Source organism: Neofelis nebulosa, chromosome 3 (genome assembly GCF_028018385.1).
Source record: "Neofelis nebulosa isolate mNeoNeb1 chromosome 3, mNeoNeb1.pri, whole genome shotgun sequence".
Taxonomy (NCBI): Eukaryota; Metazoa; Chordata; class Mammalia; order Carnivora; family Felidae; genus Neofelis; species Neofelis nebulosa.
The window spans coordinates 191,892,550-191,910,604 of NC_080784.1; the positions used below are offsets into that span (position 1 = coordinate 191,892,550).

The 18,055-nt window shown below is 37.9% G+C and overlaps 1 non-coding gene across 1 annotated transcript; it reads left to right on the forward strand.

The window, feature by feature from the left end:
- The first annotated feature begins 8,239 nt into the window (after positions 1-8,239).
- On the forward strand, positions 8,240-8,348 carry LOC131508233 (U6 spliceosomal RNA). Its single transcript, XR_009259938.1, has one exon. It is a non-coding gene; the product is annotated as a U6 spliceosomal RNA (small nuclear RNA).
- Positions 8,349-18,055: the final 9,707 nt, after the last annotated feature.

The following is an 18,055-nucleotide window of genomic DNA, read 5'->3' on the forward strand; positions in this document are numbered from 1 at the left end:
ATGTTTATTTATTTATTTATTTATTTATTTTTTGAGAGAGAGAGACAGAGACAGAGAGACACAGAGGGCATAAGCGGGGGAGGGGCAGAGAAAGAGGGAGACGCAGAATCTGAAGCAGGTTTCAGGCTCTGAGCTGTCAGCACAGGGCCCCAAGAGGGGCTCAAACTCATGAACCATGAGATCATGACCTGAAGTGAAGTCGGAAGTGTAACCGATTGAGCCACCCAGGTGCCCCACCTGATTACATTTTTATACAAGATTTTCAAATGTTACTTATACCACTGTTTATTCTCAAAACTATTCTAAGCTTCACACGGGAAACTTGTCTATGCCTTATGGAAATTCTCTATAACCTCAAACTAACTGTCATAGACCTGGTCACCATAAAAAGATACCACAAGCACTCTCTGTTTGGTTAATTGGCTGTTACGAGTTCATGAGATGACATGCACTTCTGATAATTCAATGAAAGCTGGAAACCCAGGCTTTCATATGAAATTTGTTTCTGATGTTGTAGCTCTTTGATGTTTTCAAATTATACCTGAGTTTGGATGCTAACTTTGGCAACTAATTATTTTCTGATGGCTTTAGATATGTCATTTAACTTCTCTGAGCCTTGGTTTCTGCGGTGGGTAAATGGAGCTAATCACCTGTACCTCATAGAATGATCGTGCCAACTGAGGGAAAATATTAAGTATGTCATATATTAAAAGTCAAAAAGGATAGATGTGGTAGTTGATAGGAAGATAGACCAGAGTAGTATCCAACTTGGGTGGGGCAAACAAGGCAGTCAGTGTGATCACCAGTAGGACAGATATATGCCATCAATGAAGTCATTGAGACAATCCCACTAAGGGTGGAGTCCTTTACGTCTAAAATTTCTTGGGGCGCCTGGGTGGCGCAGTCGGTTAAGCGGCCGACTTCAGCCAGGTCACGATCTCGCGGTCCGTGAGTTCGAGCCCCGCGTCGGGCTCTGGGCTGATGGCTCGGAGCCTGGAGCCTGTTTCCGATTCTGTGTCTCCCTCTCTCTCTGCCCCTCCCCCGTTCATGCTCTGTCTCTCTCTGTCCCAAAAATAAATAAAAAACGTTGAAAAAAAAAATTAAAAAAAAAAAAATTTCTTTTTAAGGTTGGTAATCAAGGAAGAACTGTTTTCCTGAGAGGAGTTTCACGGGGCCGCCCACTAAAGAAGATTAATTTAGAGGTACAGAGGGCAGAAGAAACAGAGCAAGAAGAGCCAGAGTGGGAAAGAAGAGATTGTGATGAAAATAACAAGTTCTCAATCTGTCCTGATCAGTCTCTGTCTGGGTAAAGCATCTAAAAGACCCCCTAGCTAACTGGGAAAATCTAGTGATAAGAAGACAAAAATCTAGACAAGAAACATAACCAGCATTGAGGCCAAGACCCTGCTTCTGGTTATCTGTTTCTAGAGTGAGGAGAAATGGGTACATAAACAATACCACTCATCTGAAAGATGTGTGAATTATTATATTCATGTTACATGAACTTTTGGAAAGAATCCACCCCCAGGCTATTTCACTTATCTCTTTTGCCCAATATTGTTTACTTTTTTATTTCACAACATTTATGGTAAACATTTCAAGGAAAACATAACTGACTTCATTATTCAGAATTTATGGCCTCAAAGGAACTTCTGATCATTTTCTTGGTCCTTGACTTAACACTGTAAGGTCGCTGTCAAGAGAGTTTCTATTGTCACCTAGGGAGACATAGCCTTTCTTTGGAAAATCTGTGGGGACTATCTCTTTTACTACTTTTCTACAATTATTATGAGAAATCCCTAGTGTCTCATTGAGGCTAAGCAGAAAAATTATGTTATGCCAAATATGGAAATGTGGTAAGTATATTCTGATGATGTTGGCACACACTGATCAATGAATATCAGTTCCAACTAATTTGCTATTTGAAATCAATAGAAAATTTAATGAACACTTATGGTTAAAATCCTTTTCTAAAAATAGTTATCTTGAAAACCACCTTCTAACTGAGTACTATTTGTGAATTATCACAATGCTTTCTGTCAATTTGTTGTTCAGACAAATTTATTTGGGTAATTCTCTACAAAGAGACATCTGCTTTCTCTGTATTCTGTTGAAGCTAAATTCTGATGACCTTCAGGGCCAATAAGTTTCTGATATATGGTGGCTGAGATGGGAGTGGACTCTAATTGCTTGTCTAGAGAGGGACTGCTGGATTACATTAGTGAATATATCAGTATTTTATGGAAATTCAAGAGTATCCAAATGACTTAGCTCACAGAATAACAAAAACAAATCTTTTATTTGAAAATCGCCCTGGTCATTTGGGTTAATTGAGTCAGTTGACGCTCAAGCTCTCTGAAACAAACTGTTAGAAAACATTTTGCAAAAGACCCAGGAGTGCAGTAGAATGTTAACTTACACTTCAACTCCGACATATCAAAGGAGGAGAAATACATATTTCAAGTGAAGGACCTCTGAACTATTTAAAATTGATGCTTTCCCTTACTTAGTCAAATATTTCTTGTGCCCAGTTATTTACTGGATACACTATATGTGACATATATAGAAGGGTTTGGTCTAAAAATACTCAGAGCCTATTATTTCTGGAGGCAGAAATATATAATAATTGTAATACTGTGTGATAAGTGCATTGCAATAAATAATAGGAGTAATCAACTCTAGGGTGTGGGGGAGGTGAATGTATCAGTCAAGGTGACACTTGGGCTGTGTCATGAAGGATGATTTGGAGTCCTATTGGTCAAAAAGATGACATAAAGGACAACCCAGACAGAAGGCACAGAAAGTAAGGATGAGAGCAGTGCTCAGAAATTTCTTTTGAAAGGAAACAGTATTTTTAAAAAATATTTATTTATTTTTGGGAGACAGAGAGACAGAGTGCAAGCAGGGGAGGGGCAGAGAGAGGGAGACACAGAATCTGAAGCACACTCCAGGCTCCGAGCTGTCAGCACAGAGACTGACACAGGGCTCGAACCCACAAAGCAAGGGATCATGACCTGGGCCGAGGTCGGATGCTTAACCAACTGAGCCACCCAGGCACCCCAGAAACAGACAGTATTTTAAGCTTTGTGTGCCATACTGTATCTGTTGCAACAATTCAAATCTTCTACTATAGCATTAAAGCAGCTATAGATAATTCAAAGGAGTGTGGTTGTGTTCACTAAGACTATGTGTTAGAAAATAGACAATGGGCTGAATATGGCTCATGGTGTAGCTCACCAATCACTGTCATAGTGGATTTTTTCCTAGAATATACCTCAACAATTCTTTTAGTAGTCTCAACCTTTCAATGTCAAGCTGGACTACAGAAAACTTCACAACAGGCTGCGGCAATTAGTACCTGGTCCATTCAGGTCCCCACCTGTTATCCCCATCAGAGTTCCTGCCACCTCACGGGCACTAGATTTGTCCACATTCAGAGCTCCACATTTCCTTTAGGACCGTGGAGATCTCATAACTCCTAAAGGGTCATACCTCTCTCCTAGTCATAAAGTATCCTGCCTCCCTTATGTGCCATCTCAGATGTTCCAGTTTAATTAACTGATGACTGGAGATTTTGTGAACCAAAGGCCTTTTAGGATTTGTCTTCCTAGCCCAACAACTCCTGTTCATCCTCAGACAACATCCCTTTTATAGTCCTTGGGCCAGATTTCTCTTTTTCATGTTCTTGGCATGCCTAAAGAGTATTTGCCTTCAGTAATGAGCTGAAAATCCTCTTTATCATGAAGGTTATCTTTGACCCCAGTTAAATTTATGTCTCCTGGGTTTTCCTTCCTCATAACATATTATGCATTTCTCTTCATAATCATGATCTATTACTTTTTATTAGATATTTATATTTATTGGCTTGCAATATTTCTTGTGCTCTTTTATAAATCAGTGAGGGCACAGATCTTCTCCATTTTATTCCAAGTTGCCAACCCAATGAACATTTACAGATGCTTTGAATAGGATGTGATGAATCTGAGGAGATGCTGACTTAAAAGAAAGAACAAACTATAATTATTTCAGCTCTAACTTTTTAGTGATTAAAGCCCAGTCAATGTAGAATGCTGGATAAAATGAGTAGAAAATATGTAAAAAAAAAAAAAAAAAAAAAAAAAAAAAAAAGACTATGGACAAAACATGGAAAGCCCACAACATTAGAGAAGAAACTGAGAATGATAGGTCAGGGAAACAAGTCCAAGAACAACAGAGGAGAGTAGCACATTCAGCTGACAAAGGAAAACATATTAAGGAAAAGTGAGCAAGTGACACAGCCAAAGGCATCAAAAAAGTCTAGTTGGTGTGGACAATCATTAATCTTTGTCCTATCTATCATCTATCTATCTGTCTATATATCTATCTAATTACAGAAGAAACAGTTCTCTTTCTAAAGTGAACTGATATTGAACTTGCATATACATGTGGAATGACTCTTGGTTTCCACAGTCACCCTCTTTTAAGGGCATCATTATGAACTAATATTGACGATAATGGTAGGAAGGTGTGCTTCCCAAGCATTCTCTTTTATCCATTTTTTATATGTTATATCTTCTTTGTGAAAGTGAGGCTTCTCTTTCAAAATATCAATTTCTCCTAATAATATGGGCATAAAAGTCCATTATTTCTTTCACTTATATCTAGCACTAGTGCCAGCATGTAGCTCTTTATTTACTAAGGATATAAGAAATTCACAAAAGGATGTGGCTCCTGCCCTCATGAAACTTACATTCTAGTGGATACGAGATGAAAACAAAACAAAACAAAACAAAACAAAACTACAAAATGGACTTTTTACATTCAATTACAGTAAATGCTATGAAAAAGAGATATAATTTAAGGAAATGCCTAACAAGAAGATTGGGACTTGGAGAAATGAAAAATAGGACCATGCTAGGTAACAGGAGTGAGAATAAGTTGAAAATTATGCTTGCTAGATGAAAGCGTCTATGAGTCCCAACAAGGAAAAGCACATTCAAGGAACTACCAAAAGACTGATACAAATAGAATAAAGAAACTGAGGGGGAGAGTGGTATGAAATTAAGCTAATCTGATAGGCAGGGGCCAGACCACACACAATAGATTGTGACCATGTCTGTCTTGTATGGAGAAGTAATTAAGCTATGAGAACAGAGGCAGGGAAAGCCACCTGGATACTACTGAAATACTCTAGGTGAAAAACAATGCTGCCTGGTGCTTGTAGTGAGGATGGACTGATATGGGTAGATTAATATGTGTCAGAAGGAAAAGTTAAAGTGCCTGATGTTGTTTTTGGATCAGTGACATAATACCTGTATTCAGTGATTGCTCTGGCACAGAGTAAGTCCTCGATAAAGGTTAACAAAATTGTAATTATTGTAATCAATGCAGGATCCTGAAGCTTATTGACCTACGGAATATGAAATAGTTCTTGAAATTTGCTGCCAGGTGAATAATCATCTCCTGATATCAGGAGACTTGACCCACTAGATGGTTTCTGGGCATCCTTCAAACCAATTTTGAATGACATTCTTTGCAGGGTCACCCTTTTTTCCTGCGGAACTTGCACTCTGCCTCTGCAATGGTGTAACCTTTCACAATTGGAGCAGGGGTTGCTGTTCTATGCTGATCCACAGATAAAAATGTAGGATGCATTTCCTGGGTTCAGCTGCCCCTGTTGCTCAGGGCCCAGTGACTCTGTCTTCAATAACATATTTTTACTAGAAACTTCCTCTTTAATTCCTTTGATATGTAGTGCTGAAATCTCATCGAGGGTGAAATTTCATTCAGGCAAAAGTCCCTTTGGAAAACTTCACTTTGAGTTCCATATTCTAGCTACACCATCAGTAAGTTAACTATGAACGTGCTCTAAACAATGGTGTATTGACAGCATAGCTTTGAAAAATGATTAGCAACAACCATAATAGAATTTGAATTAATTAACTGGGAATTTACAATTTTTAATAATGACTCTTGTCCATGGCAATTCAATAATTTCTTTATATCTTGCAGTTTTACATCAGGCTGAGCTTGTGAGAAATCTTAGGAAGGCCTTACAAATGAAGGCTTAAAGTGAGTGCTCACCTATTAAGGCCCTGATTTGTATACTGGAGGGAATATTGCTGGATGGACAGAAAAAGTCTGGATTGACTGAAAGATCAAGAGAAACTGAAAGTCTTCAGTGGATGGCTTCTGAGCTGATAACATTTAGCCCGAATTAGCCTGATTTAAATCTATGTATATATAAATCCTGGGAAATAAGCTTGTAGACCTTAAAATACCACACACAATCATTTCAACTATTTGGATTTTTCAAATTCCAAGGTGGTATTGGAGAGTGAATTTTTGATCTTTTACTACAATGTTTGCTCTTTAATGAGATTTCATTTTATCATTGTCAATAGTTCAGAATAAGCCAATCTTCTTTTTTAAGTTTTTTTTAAATGTTTATATTTGAGAGGATGGGGGAGGAACAGAGAGAGATGGAGACAGAATCCAAAGCAGGCTCCAGGCTCTGAGCTGTCAGCACAGAGTCCAATACAGGGCTCGAACTCACGATCTGTGAGATCATGACCTGAGCCGAAGTCGGATGTTTAACTGAGTAAATAGAAACCCCAGAACAAGTCAGTCTTATAAATGCCAAATAACAAGAGTTGTTCGCTGAGTGTGATCAAGCAGTTGGGGGATGAGCATCCTTTCCATGAACAGTTCTTTAATGAAGTCAAAGTGACTCAAGTAGGCAAAATCCTAAATTACTGTGATTGAATGCAATAAAACTACTAGGAGGAATTAAATTAATAAGGCATATGTTCCCTCATTCAAAATAATCATTGAGCTTCCTCAATGTTCCAAGAACTATTCTAGACACAACAGATGCAGCAGTAAATAAAACAGAAAAAATCCTTATCCTTTGGATCTTACTTTCTAGTGATGACAGACAGACAACAAATAAATGTATATATAAAGAGCGTTGTCAGGGAAGACCTCACTGAGAAGGTTACACATGAACAGAGATTAAAAGAAGGATCAGCCATGTGGCTATATAAATACCCGAGGGATATGAAAAAAGAAAATTGCAAACATTAAAACTTTGAGGAATAGCCAGGAGGTGAGTGTAGCTGAAGCCTAGTGGAAAAATGGGAAGTTAGCAGAAGAGGAGATCATGAGATGAGAGAAGTAACCAGAGTTTTCATTAAGTAGCTATTTGAAGACCACCATAAGAATATTTCCTTTTACAGTAAATGAAATGGGCACTGCAACAGATTAAGAATCATCTCCAAATCTTTGATGTGCCTTCCACGGAGGTAGAGAGTAGGCCCCTTCCTTTGAAACTGGGTGGGATTTATAACTGCTTTGACTAACAGAACGCAACAAAAGTGGCTCTATGCCAGTTTCTGGGCTCAGGTCTTTACAGACTGGCAGCCTCTGCTTCCTGTTATTTGGAATACTAATTCTTGGAGGGCATCATACTCTGAGAAGCCCAACCCATGTGGAGAAACCATGACAGGCAATCTGATTGACGGCTAGCTGAGCTCCCAGTCAACTGCCAGCATCTACTGCCAGCCAGGTGAATGAGTTACCTTGAACATCCAGCCCATCAAGCTTTCAGATGACTTCATCCCCAGTCACTATCTGTTAGCATTCAGCACTTGCATAAAAAACCCAATCAGAGCCACTCAGCTAAGACCAGTCAACACAGAGATTCAGGAGAGATAATAAAAAAAATTGTTAAAAACCATGATACTTTAATTTGTTATGCAGTAATAGATAGCCATAACAGTATTTATTACAGGTTTATTATTGGAGTCATGATCTGACTTAAATTTTAAGAGGGTCACTCTTCTTGCTGTATTAAGAATATAGGGCAGATAAAAGTAAAACTAGATGAATTAGTGAGGAGGCTGGATAAATAATCCTGACATAAGAGTAAAGCACGTGGACCAGGGAAGTTAAACATGAAAGTGAAAAGAAGGAGTCATATTCTGGATATGTTTCTAAGGTAGCGATAACACATTTTGTTAATGGATTAACTGTGCAGTGCAAGATAAATAGAGCAGTCAAGAATGATTCCAAAATTTTTGTTCAGGAAACTAAACAAGCAGATTTGGCAGTGAGCAGAAGTGACAGAAATTAAGACTTCAGTTTGTGGGATGTTAAGTTTGAAATGCCAATTAGACACATATATAGACATATCCAGTGGGCAGTTCTGTGTATGAGTCTGGAGTTAGGTAAGATTGTCATTCCAGAGACAGACATTTGAGCACTCACTTCGGCAATACATACACTAAAACTGGAACGAAATAGAGAAGATTAGTATGTCCCCTTTTTAAGGATGACAGAGACTGATATTTGATAGTCATCAGTGACTACCAAGAAAGAGTCCTAGAGATTATGCCCTGGGACACTCCTACTTTAAACGACTGGAAGGAAGAGAATAAACCAGGAAAGAAGATTGAGGAAGAAAGGCCCATGAGATAGAAGTGACGTGATGAGAGTCAGGGCAAAGGAAGAAAGTAAATAAAGATGAAGGATGGGGTGACAGTCAAGTGATGCTGGCAGGTCAAGTCAGAGGAGGACTAAATTGATCAGTGGACTTCACAACATGAAAGTCATAGTGACCTCTACAAAGTAGCTCCAAGGAGTGGTAGAGGCAAAAACCTCTTTGGACTGATTCAAAGGAAAATGGAGAAGAGGAGTTAGAGACGTAAGCATAGACAGTTCTTTCAAGGAGGTTTGCTGTCATAAGGCAAAGAGAAAGAGGGAGTACAGCTAGATGAGCAGGATGAAGAGAAGTAGAGAGACTTTTGTATTGTTTTGTTTTTGTTTTCTAAGATGGGACAAGTAACAATATCTCTGTATGCTGATAAGAATGATGCAATAGAGAGAGAAAAAAATGTTGCAGGATTGAGAGAGAAATGCCAGAGCAATGTCCTTGAGGGGAAATTTTACCACCGGTGTTAGGAGAGATGGCAGAATATGTTGAACTGATGCCACTTTGTGAGGACATGTAATGGTGAGACTGTTGTTAATTTTCTAAGTGAAACAGCATACAAGGTCATCAGCAGAAAATAAGATTGGGAGCCATTATGTGGGATGCTTGAAGAGAGAAAACAAAGTATGATATAGTTTTCTAGGAGAGAGGGGAAACCATTAGACCAGGAAAATGTGCTCTGATCACTGGGCAGTATTAGGGCCCACTTGATGTTAGTGATCATGAATTTAAAATGAGACCAGCCAGCATAGCTTCTAGTCTCCAATCATAGTTAGCTGTGTTGGCGAAGATGCAAGGTAAAATTTAACCAGGGCTAGCATTGTAAATTGAGTAGAATAAAGAAACAAAAAGGTGGGGGGGGGGGTGCGAGTTGAGACTGTGTGCAGGGGAATGATTGTAATGATTGTCCATGAATCTGAAGCTGAAGTTTTACTATTATTTTGCCATAACATTAAACACACACACACACACACACACACACACACACACACACACATACACACACACACAACTTTTCATTATGCTAATATAGAGCTGGAAATCTGAGTTCTACTAAGACTTCTCTTTGCTGGACCATCTAATTTCAACAAAGGTCTCTAATTAATTTAATCCACATTTACTGAATACCTGGTCTGTGGATGATAAAAGATGATGGGCAGAGAGCTTCTGAGAACAATTCTGTTGCAAAAGCAAGAAAGGTTGATTTTTGACACTGGTTACAAAGACATTATCTTACTCTGGGAATTCTTTAGTACTCATTAGAGAGGCATTTTCATGACTAGGATTTAGCATCCACTTAGCATTCATAGTGGGCTGAGACCTTTATGGAAAATATAAACAAAATTCTCCCTGCTTTTACGGAGCGTTACGGGCTACCCTGAGCTTTTGTCAAGTACCTAAAAAAGACAAGATGAACTTGTTCTAAATTGTTGTTGTAACAATGTGAGAACTGGGATTTTGTTACTGTAAAGTTTAAGAAGTACTTTGCAAATAAATTCAAATCTAGCCAACAAGTTCACTTCTTCAATTATCTTGCTCCAATAAAGTTTACTTCATCATGAAGCATATGCTTTCCTGGAATCCCCATAATGCTAATGACTCCCCCATTCATCATTCCTAATTCCTTATCAGAGGCATATTGCATTTTCTCCTTATAAATCTTTATTCTGATCAAAGAGTCAATTAAAGAGAGATTAATCTTTTTTCCAGGTAGGAAATTTTCTCATTCTTCAACTCAAATTGTAATTACACTTTTACTTTCAAATCTAGTAGTAGAGGCTAGAAAAAAAAATTACATAACCTACATAATACCATTACCAACACCGCCATTTTGTACTGCCATTTGCTTTTACCTTTGTAACACTGTCTTAAATAACTCATATATTCTCCTTCTTTCTCCTTATATAATTTGAATCTCAGTGGGAGTTTTCTCAAAAGATTTATATTCCTTGAATAAATAGTGGCCGAGTGTTCTTGCTAAACTTGTAAATGTCTCTTTTCTTCTCTGAATTTGACTCTCTACTTTATATTGTATTCTTGAACTATTTTACTTGCAATCTTTCCTAAATTGCATTGTGACAGTTCAGACTTGAGTATTCTTTTGAAGACCTATTTTCTCCTGAATAGATATAAATATAACTTGAAAGCAATGTTAAAGCCTGTTTCCTCCTACAAGCTTTGAAACAAAAATCTGAAAGTGTGCCGTACAACATCTGCCTGATGGGCTTCCTCTTCTGGGTATGCTAACGCAGATTGTGCAAACTGGTGCTCCAGTATTAAATGACAGAGCCCAAGTTCTATTGTCAAGCACCTTCTCTCTGTTGATTCTCAAAACAGGTTCCACTAAAGTGTTTTCATTTGGGTCTGAAAGGAACCTTGGAAGAAACCTTAGAGATTTTGAGTTCAACCCCCTAATTTTTCATATGAGCTAGGAATTTTGAGACTTGCCCAAGCTTATAGCTTATAAAGCTCATTTAGGGACCAACAAGCCCTAATCCATTTCTTGATTTTCACTTCAATGTTCTTTCTGGTACACCACACCAGAATGAATAAATAACCACACCACTCATGCCTGTGCATTTTATAACTCAAATTACACTGATGGAGTTTAAGATTGTACTGATAGCTGGGCTTTTGGATACTTCTAATTTATGTGACTGTGGCTTAATTTTAGGAACATCTACAATGAATGTCAGTTAGATGTTCCCTGATAATCAGAAATGTCTGGTATGCCAGTTGGCCGGAATTGGCGGTAGTGAAGGTGAAAGTTAGGAAACTATTATAAGAGCGATTAAGAAGCTGCCCACAAGTAATTCATTCTTAAGTGAGAGAAAGTCAAGAAATAGAAAAGTTCTAAAAATTATGGGTCACAATTAGACAGGGGTTCTTAGAACTGTGGAATAACCAGCATTCAGATTGACCTCTGAGCCAATCTGTTTACAGAGGTTTATAATAGAGAATGTTGTTTCAACATTCTTAGCCACACCTTGGAGATGCAAGGTACAACCAGCAGTGTTGCATTCACAGGGATGCAAAACTTGTGGTGTTAGGTATTGGCAGCTTTGGTAGAGGCAATTGTGCCTTTGCCATGGGCTGTCTTGTTGTTCATGACAATGACATCTCTCAAAGAAGAGAACTAGAATTGAAGAGAATGAAAGGTGTGAATCAACTCAGTAATTACAAGGACTCTAAGAGCATAAGAATTGCCCTCTGTAGGACACTCAGAACATAGAAGAAGCTCAGATTTTGTGACCTGTGTAGGGCCTGGGTCAGGCACATTCTGGTATTATGAATCCCCAATCTGGTATGTCCTAAAAGAATATGAATTCTCCATCATTATGATTTGGAACACTTAACTGGGGGTACCTATTGGTTAATGATAGCTGGTAAATTTGAAATACTACTGAAGGGAATCAGGCAAGTGTCAGCAGGTTACAGGAACTTACCTATCAGGAGAATGAAGAATGGGGGTAAAAGAGGCCATTACTTTGCAGACTTTTCATCTAAGAAGCAGGGCATTTGAAAAATGTGTGCCTGCTTCTGGTGCAAGTATTCTAATCCTGACATGAATGCTATAAAACTGAGATACCTCTTTTTTTTTAATACAAAGAGTTTTCTAACAATGATATTTTTCTTTCCTAACATATATCATGTTTATCTGAATCCTAAAGAACTTAGCTAGCTGAGAAAAGATTGGAAGTTCCTGATATTCAGAACAAGAAAATCGATATAAGTTTGGCATGTAATGATAAGCACGTTAACATTTTTCTCGTTACGTTTATGTATTCACTCATTGATCAATTGATATATCAGTTTCTTTCATTTTTGATAAACACAGTTTAAACATTTAGTACCTGTACATGTGAAGAAATCTCCCTTCATATAAATAAATCTACTTGCTTAATATTTTAAATTGCTACAGTCTTTTTTTTTTTTTTTGAAGTTTCTTTATCTATTTTGGGAGGGGGGGAGACAGACAGAGAGCGAGGGAGAGAGAGAATCCCAAGCTGGCTCCAGGCTTTCAGCATGGATACCGACACGGGGCTTGATCTCATGAACCATGAGATCAAACTGAGCTGAAATCAAGAGTCAGACACTTAACCGACTGAGCCACCCAGGTGCCCCTAAGTTGCTACATTTCTATGTCTCAAAATAATACTGGCTTGTTAAAACATTAAAACAGCCACACACAGTATAGTAATGATAATGATAATCACAGCTGATGATTATTAAGTGTACAAGGCAATGTATCTACTATACTTCATACCATTTAATAATTAAAACAATATTATGGCATTATGAGTTAAAATATTTTCTTATTTCCATTTTACTGAAGTACAATTAAAGAAAAAACTTGCCCAAAGTTACACACATTCAATAAGCTTCAAATCCAGATTCAAAGTCTTACTCTAATTCAAACTATATGTATAAAGATATGTTAGTACAAATAAGCAAACTCCAAGCTGATGAAAGGACACTACAAAGAGATTCAGAGGATTAGAAACCATTTCAGGAGGATAATGTCTTTAGGGAGAGTTTACAAGAAGGGAGAATTGTCCTTCCTAAGGACATTCCTTCAGACTTTTTGCAGAGAGGTAAATAGTTATTTTGAAAATCTATAGAAGAATTTCATTAGTGTCCTCCTGTCGTTATGAGTATTAGATGAATGATTAGTGGCATGCACTATGTTGATAACCATTAATTGATAAGCTCTCAACAATGCTTCATTCAACACCTAATTTACTAGTTAGTTGCACAAGTCACACTAAAAATACTCAAAATAGCTATTGAGCTGGAAACTAAGAATATTAGCCAACACTCGTGTCTAGGAGGCATTCCTACTGGGGAACCACCAGTCTGTAGCTCAGAGTCAAAGCTTTGAAACAGAATAAGGCTTGAGACTCACGAAAAAGGCATTTACATCTCTGCGATAGTCCTGAACTGAGAGATCCTATTCCTAGGCCCACCTGAAAATTTTACTTTCACCCCCACTCACTTGCCAGGAAACTACTTTCCAAATCACAAAAGAATCGCTTATGATTTCATAAATTATTCTTTTTGCATCCAATTGGCAAGAGATTCATTAGTACACACCATCACTGACTGTCCTTGCACTGGTTAAATTCCTCTTACATCCAGAAACAAAATTTGCAATTGTACTTGTCCTCAGGTTGAATGTGGGAGATGTGAATTGTATTAGCATCCAAGTGAAAGTGAAAAGAATCCATGTGCTGATTGAAGAGCAAATAATAAGCCTGGTGAGATCTGTTTGCTCAGAATGAATAATCAGAGAGGAAAAGAAAGGAAGAAGGAAGAATTTAAAAACTTCCCAGCCTAAAAGGAGGGGCACTTCATCCAAAAGATTAAAAAATAGAAGTGATGGGGTATGTGGCTCAGTCTGTTAAGTGTCCAGCTCTTGATTTTGGCTCAGGTCATGATTTCATGGTTCATGAGACTGAGCCATGCCTTGTGCTCTGACCCTGACAGCCAGAACCTACTTGGGATCCTCTCTCTGTCTCTCTCTGTCTCTGTCTCTGTCTCTGTCTCTCTCTCTCTCCCTCTTCTTTCTCTCTCTCTCTCTCTCCCCATATTTCAAAATAAATAAACATTTAAAAAATAAATATAAGTTATAACATGAGACAATTTTAATGATGAGCTGTCAATGAGACTTTTTAAAATACATTAGGTGCTCCAAGCAAACAGGTTCAAGTGCAAGGATCATAGGAAGACACAACACTCTTCTAGTTTCTAGGGTTTTGTTTTCTTTTCCCTAAAATGGGAATTTTTTTCATTACTTTTCTATTGATTGATTAAGCTCACTTACACATGAATGTTAATATATTAATATTCAATATTCATTATTAATATTTTATTAGTCTTACCGACGTTGCATTTTCTGGAAATTTCTTAGTTCTTTAAAGGCCGAATGTAGTCATGCTTCCAAACGAGAAGTAAGCCATCCTTGGCACCAGCGAAAGAGGGAAAAAGTGTCATTTCACAAAAACCTAAGTGACTATGCTGAGATGAGATGTAATCCTATCTCACACAGTGGCAAGAGGCTTATTCCGCTATCCGGGAATTTGGGGGGGGGGATATTTGAGAACACTTATTTCATTAATTAGTAGTACCGAAATTTTTACCTTGACATGGGGTCATGAAAATGTGCCACAACTGAGTTGATCTGTTATCAGATGCCTCTTCCCATTAGTTTGCTGAAACACCCTCTGTGGCAGATGGCAGAAGACTCAAAGGTCAAAGGTGGGATATTAAATGCTGAGCTTCTGAACATCTGGAAAGCTTTTTTTTTAAAAAAAAAAAAAAAGGAAGAAGAAGAAAGAAAAGTAAATATATGTAGGTGTCATTTGCTGTCTTTCATATTAATATGATAAAGTATACTTCCTTGCAAGTCAGCCGAGGTGATTTTGATTTTGATAGAGTATATCACAAGAGAAGACATTTCTCCTTTCCCTGTTACACCTGCACAGACGATTTATTTGCTGCACCCTCAGGCAATGAGCAGCCTGATGGTGATGGAACTCATCAGCATGCCCACAAGCACCATCTGTGCAGGAGCTAGGCTAATGAGCAAAGTAAGTAGGGGCTGGCGAGAGACTGGCAGCGAGGGGAGAGGGCAAGGTGGCTGGATTTAACTCCAAGCAATCCAGAGGTGGACTTTCATATAAAACACTAAGTCTCAACCATGGCTCTTTATTATTAGTCTTACAAGGGGAACTGTTGCAGTCTTTCAATGCTCACACCCTATTCTAGATCAATTGATTCCCAATTTCCAGTGATGGGGTCTAAACAGTGCATTTTTTTAAAGTTTCCAGATGATTTTTATGGGCAGTCAATAAAGAGAACCACTGAAAGAGAAGGAAATACACTGAATTCACTCTGCTCTGTACATCCAGGTGTGGAATCAATGCACAGGATGTTGCTACTTAAGTGTATTCCAGGGACTACAACATCAGCCTCACCCAAGAGTCATTAGATCAAAGAACCTTATGCCCCACCCTGGACTTACTGCAGTTTAAGAAGATTCTCAGATGATTCATATTCACATTAAAGCTTGAAAAACACTAAGGATGTTGGTTTTTAAATTGTGGAATTTGAAACACTGTGAATCAGGACATTGCTTTTCAAATTGTGGACAATCTATGGGAGAGGACTTAAGGTAGAAAGTATTAATGTAATTCTGTCAGTAAAAATCTGTAGAATATTAAGTCATTAGAGTGGATTCCAGGAGCAAAATGGTGAGCCTTTATAGGTAGAGCCCCTATTCGCATACACCTGTATGGTGAGCAACAGTGATAAAGGCCAGAAAGAGCACCTCTTCTCCACAACCCCAAACTCCTTCAATGGGTTACCAGTCTGCTTAGTCCCAAATCTTAACACACCTACATCAGGTCTTTGTGACCTGTGGTTACAGCCAAGTAATTATTTCTTCTGTGCTTGAGTCCACCACACATACTATCATTTTCTCAATCTTGCTCTAATCTTTTCCCTTTCATTTCAGATCCTTTGAAATGCTTCTTCCTCTGTCCTGTCACCCACCATGTTCTTAGCCTCAGTAACTCCTTCTCATCACCCTTCTAGATAGATCAGTCTCCTTGGTTGTAAGATCATTCCTATTAAGATTACTTATCCTGAACTTAATTAAGCATCCTTTTGTTGATATAAACTCCACCTTCACCAGTAGATGCAAGCTCCATGAAAGAATGAGCTTATTTTTGCTCATGCTTTATCTTCGGCCATGAGCACAAAGCCGAGCACATTCTACATGGTCAACTAATAGTTATTGGAATCGTTAATACACATTTGGATGAATGAATAAACCAAGACACCTTAGTAAATGAGGGCAATAGTATCAAATGTCCTTGGACAGTCAAATAATGTGAGGACTGGAAAATATTGGATTTAGTGACATGGGTAAAACAAATATCAGGAATGCTACGTATTTGTGCTTCCTTTTGTAACTTCACAAGACTTACCAGCATGCTGTGAGTACCAGGAAACACTGTGGTAAAGTTACACATTTAACCTCTTTAACACAATGATTTTGGTATTTATTTGGTCCCAGAACCATTTGCCAAAAATACTAATTACTAACATCCCAGGCAATTATTATTCTGATGAACAGTAGTTGAGAAGTCCTGCATTCCCATGAGAAGCCACAATCCTATTGCATGGGAGCATTTGATATTGTCCCAGCATGTTGACTCTGACAACTTTCACCTAGAAGTGTCCCTTCCTCTCACATTCCACAGGGCCTGAGGTCAACTGAGAAGGGAAATACCATCCCACATAAACCCGTTGGACTAGAGTCAACCAAACATTAGTAAGCTATTGTAATGACTTCCGAATCTTTTGATCACTCGAGACACATTTACTCATCATTTAAGATGTCACTAAAATGTCATTCCTTACCCATTCTCATCTCTGCTTCCATATGTGAGCTGCTGATATAAACTGTGCCCACCTCTGGAATAGCACTTTGCATACTGTGTTAAAGTATTTCTTGCTTGGCCGCACACTTCATAAAGGCAGAGCCTTTTTATTTTCCCCTTGAGCTAGTCCAATATTAGCATGGAGGCTCCTTTAAGAATTAATTATTTCTTCAGTGGATGCATTAATTAACTCTGTTTACCTCTCTGTCTTTGGGATCACTGCATCTCCAACACCAGGCACAGGTCTAACATTGAGAAAAGACTCTTTATATAAATGAGTGGAAATATTTTACCAAACTGAGCCTCAGTTTCTTTGTCTCCAAAGAAGTATTTCTAATGATGAAAGGCGCCATCTATAAAAGTAACATGTACAGGACTTGATCCATAATAAGGCAAATAACAATATTTCTTTATCTTTGAAATAATAGAGGTGAATTTGGCCTGACAGAAGTACAAAACAATCAAATCGTTTCAGGTAACACAGGTACTTACTCCTTACTAATTTCACTAGTTATTAACCTCCAAAAGAGGACATAAGAACAGAGTTATCCCAAATAGTTTGATGTTTTTTATACTTAATTATGCTAATTAATAAATACTACTTAGGGTATGCCTTTTCTACAACAATCCTTAGCTATATAGCTGATAAAGTATAAATGAAGAAAGATAGAAGTTAAGAAGGGAAAATTTTAAATAGGTTAAAGTCTTAAGAAATAGATCTCTCTTACCTGAGAATGTTGAGAGGAGGCGTGATGGATATCTAGTAGACCTTTTTCCTGCCCACCATCTAATCTCCCTTGTTCTTTTCTTTTCTTTTTTTAATTTAATCTTTTATTTTTTTTTAATTTACATCCAAATTAGTTAGCATATAGTGCAACAATGATTTCAGGAGTAGATTCCTTAATGTCCCTTACCCATTTAGCCTATCCCCCTTCCCACAACCCCTCCAGCCACCCTCAGTTTGTTCTCCATATTTATGAGTCTCTTCTGTTTTGTCTCCCCCCCTGTTTTTATATTATTTTTATTTCCCTTCCCTTATGTTCATCTGTTTTGTCTCTTAAAGTTCTCATATGAGTTAAGTCATATGATTTTTGTCTTTCTCAGACTGACTAATTTCACTTAGTGTAATACCCTCCAG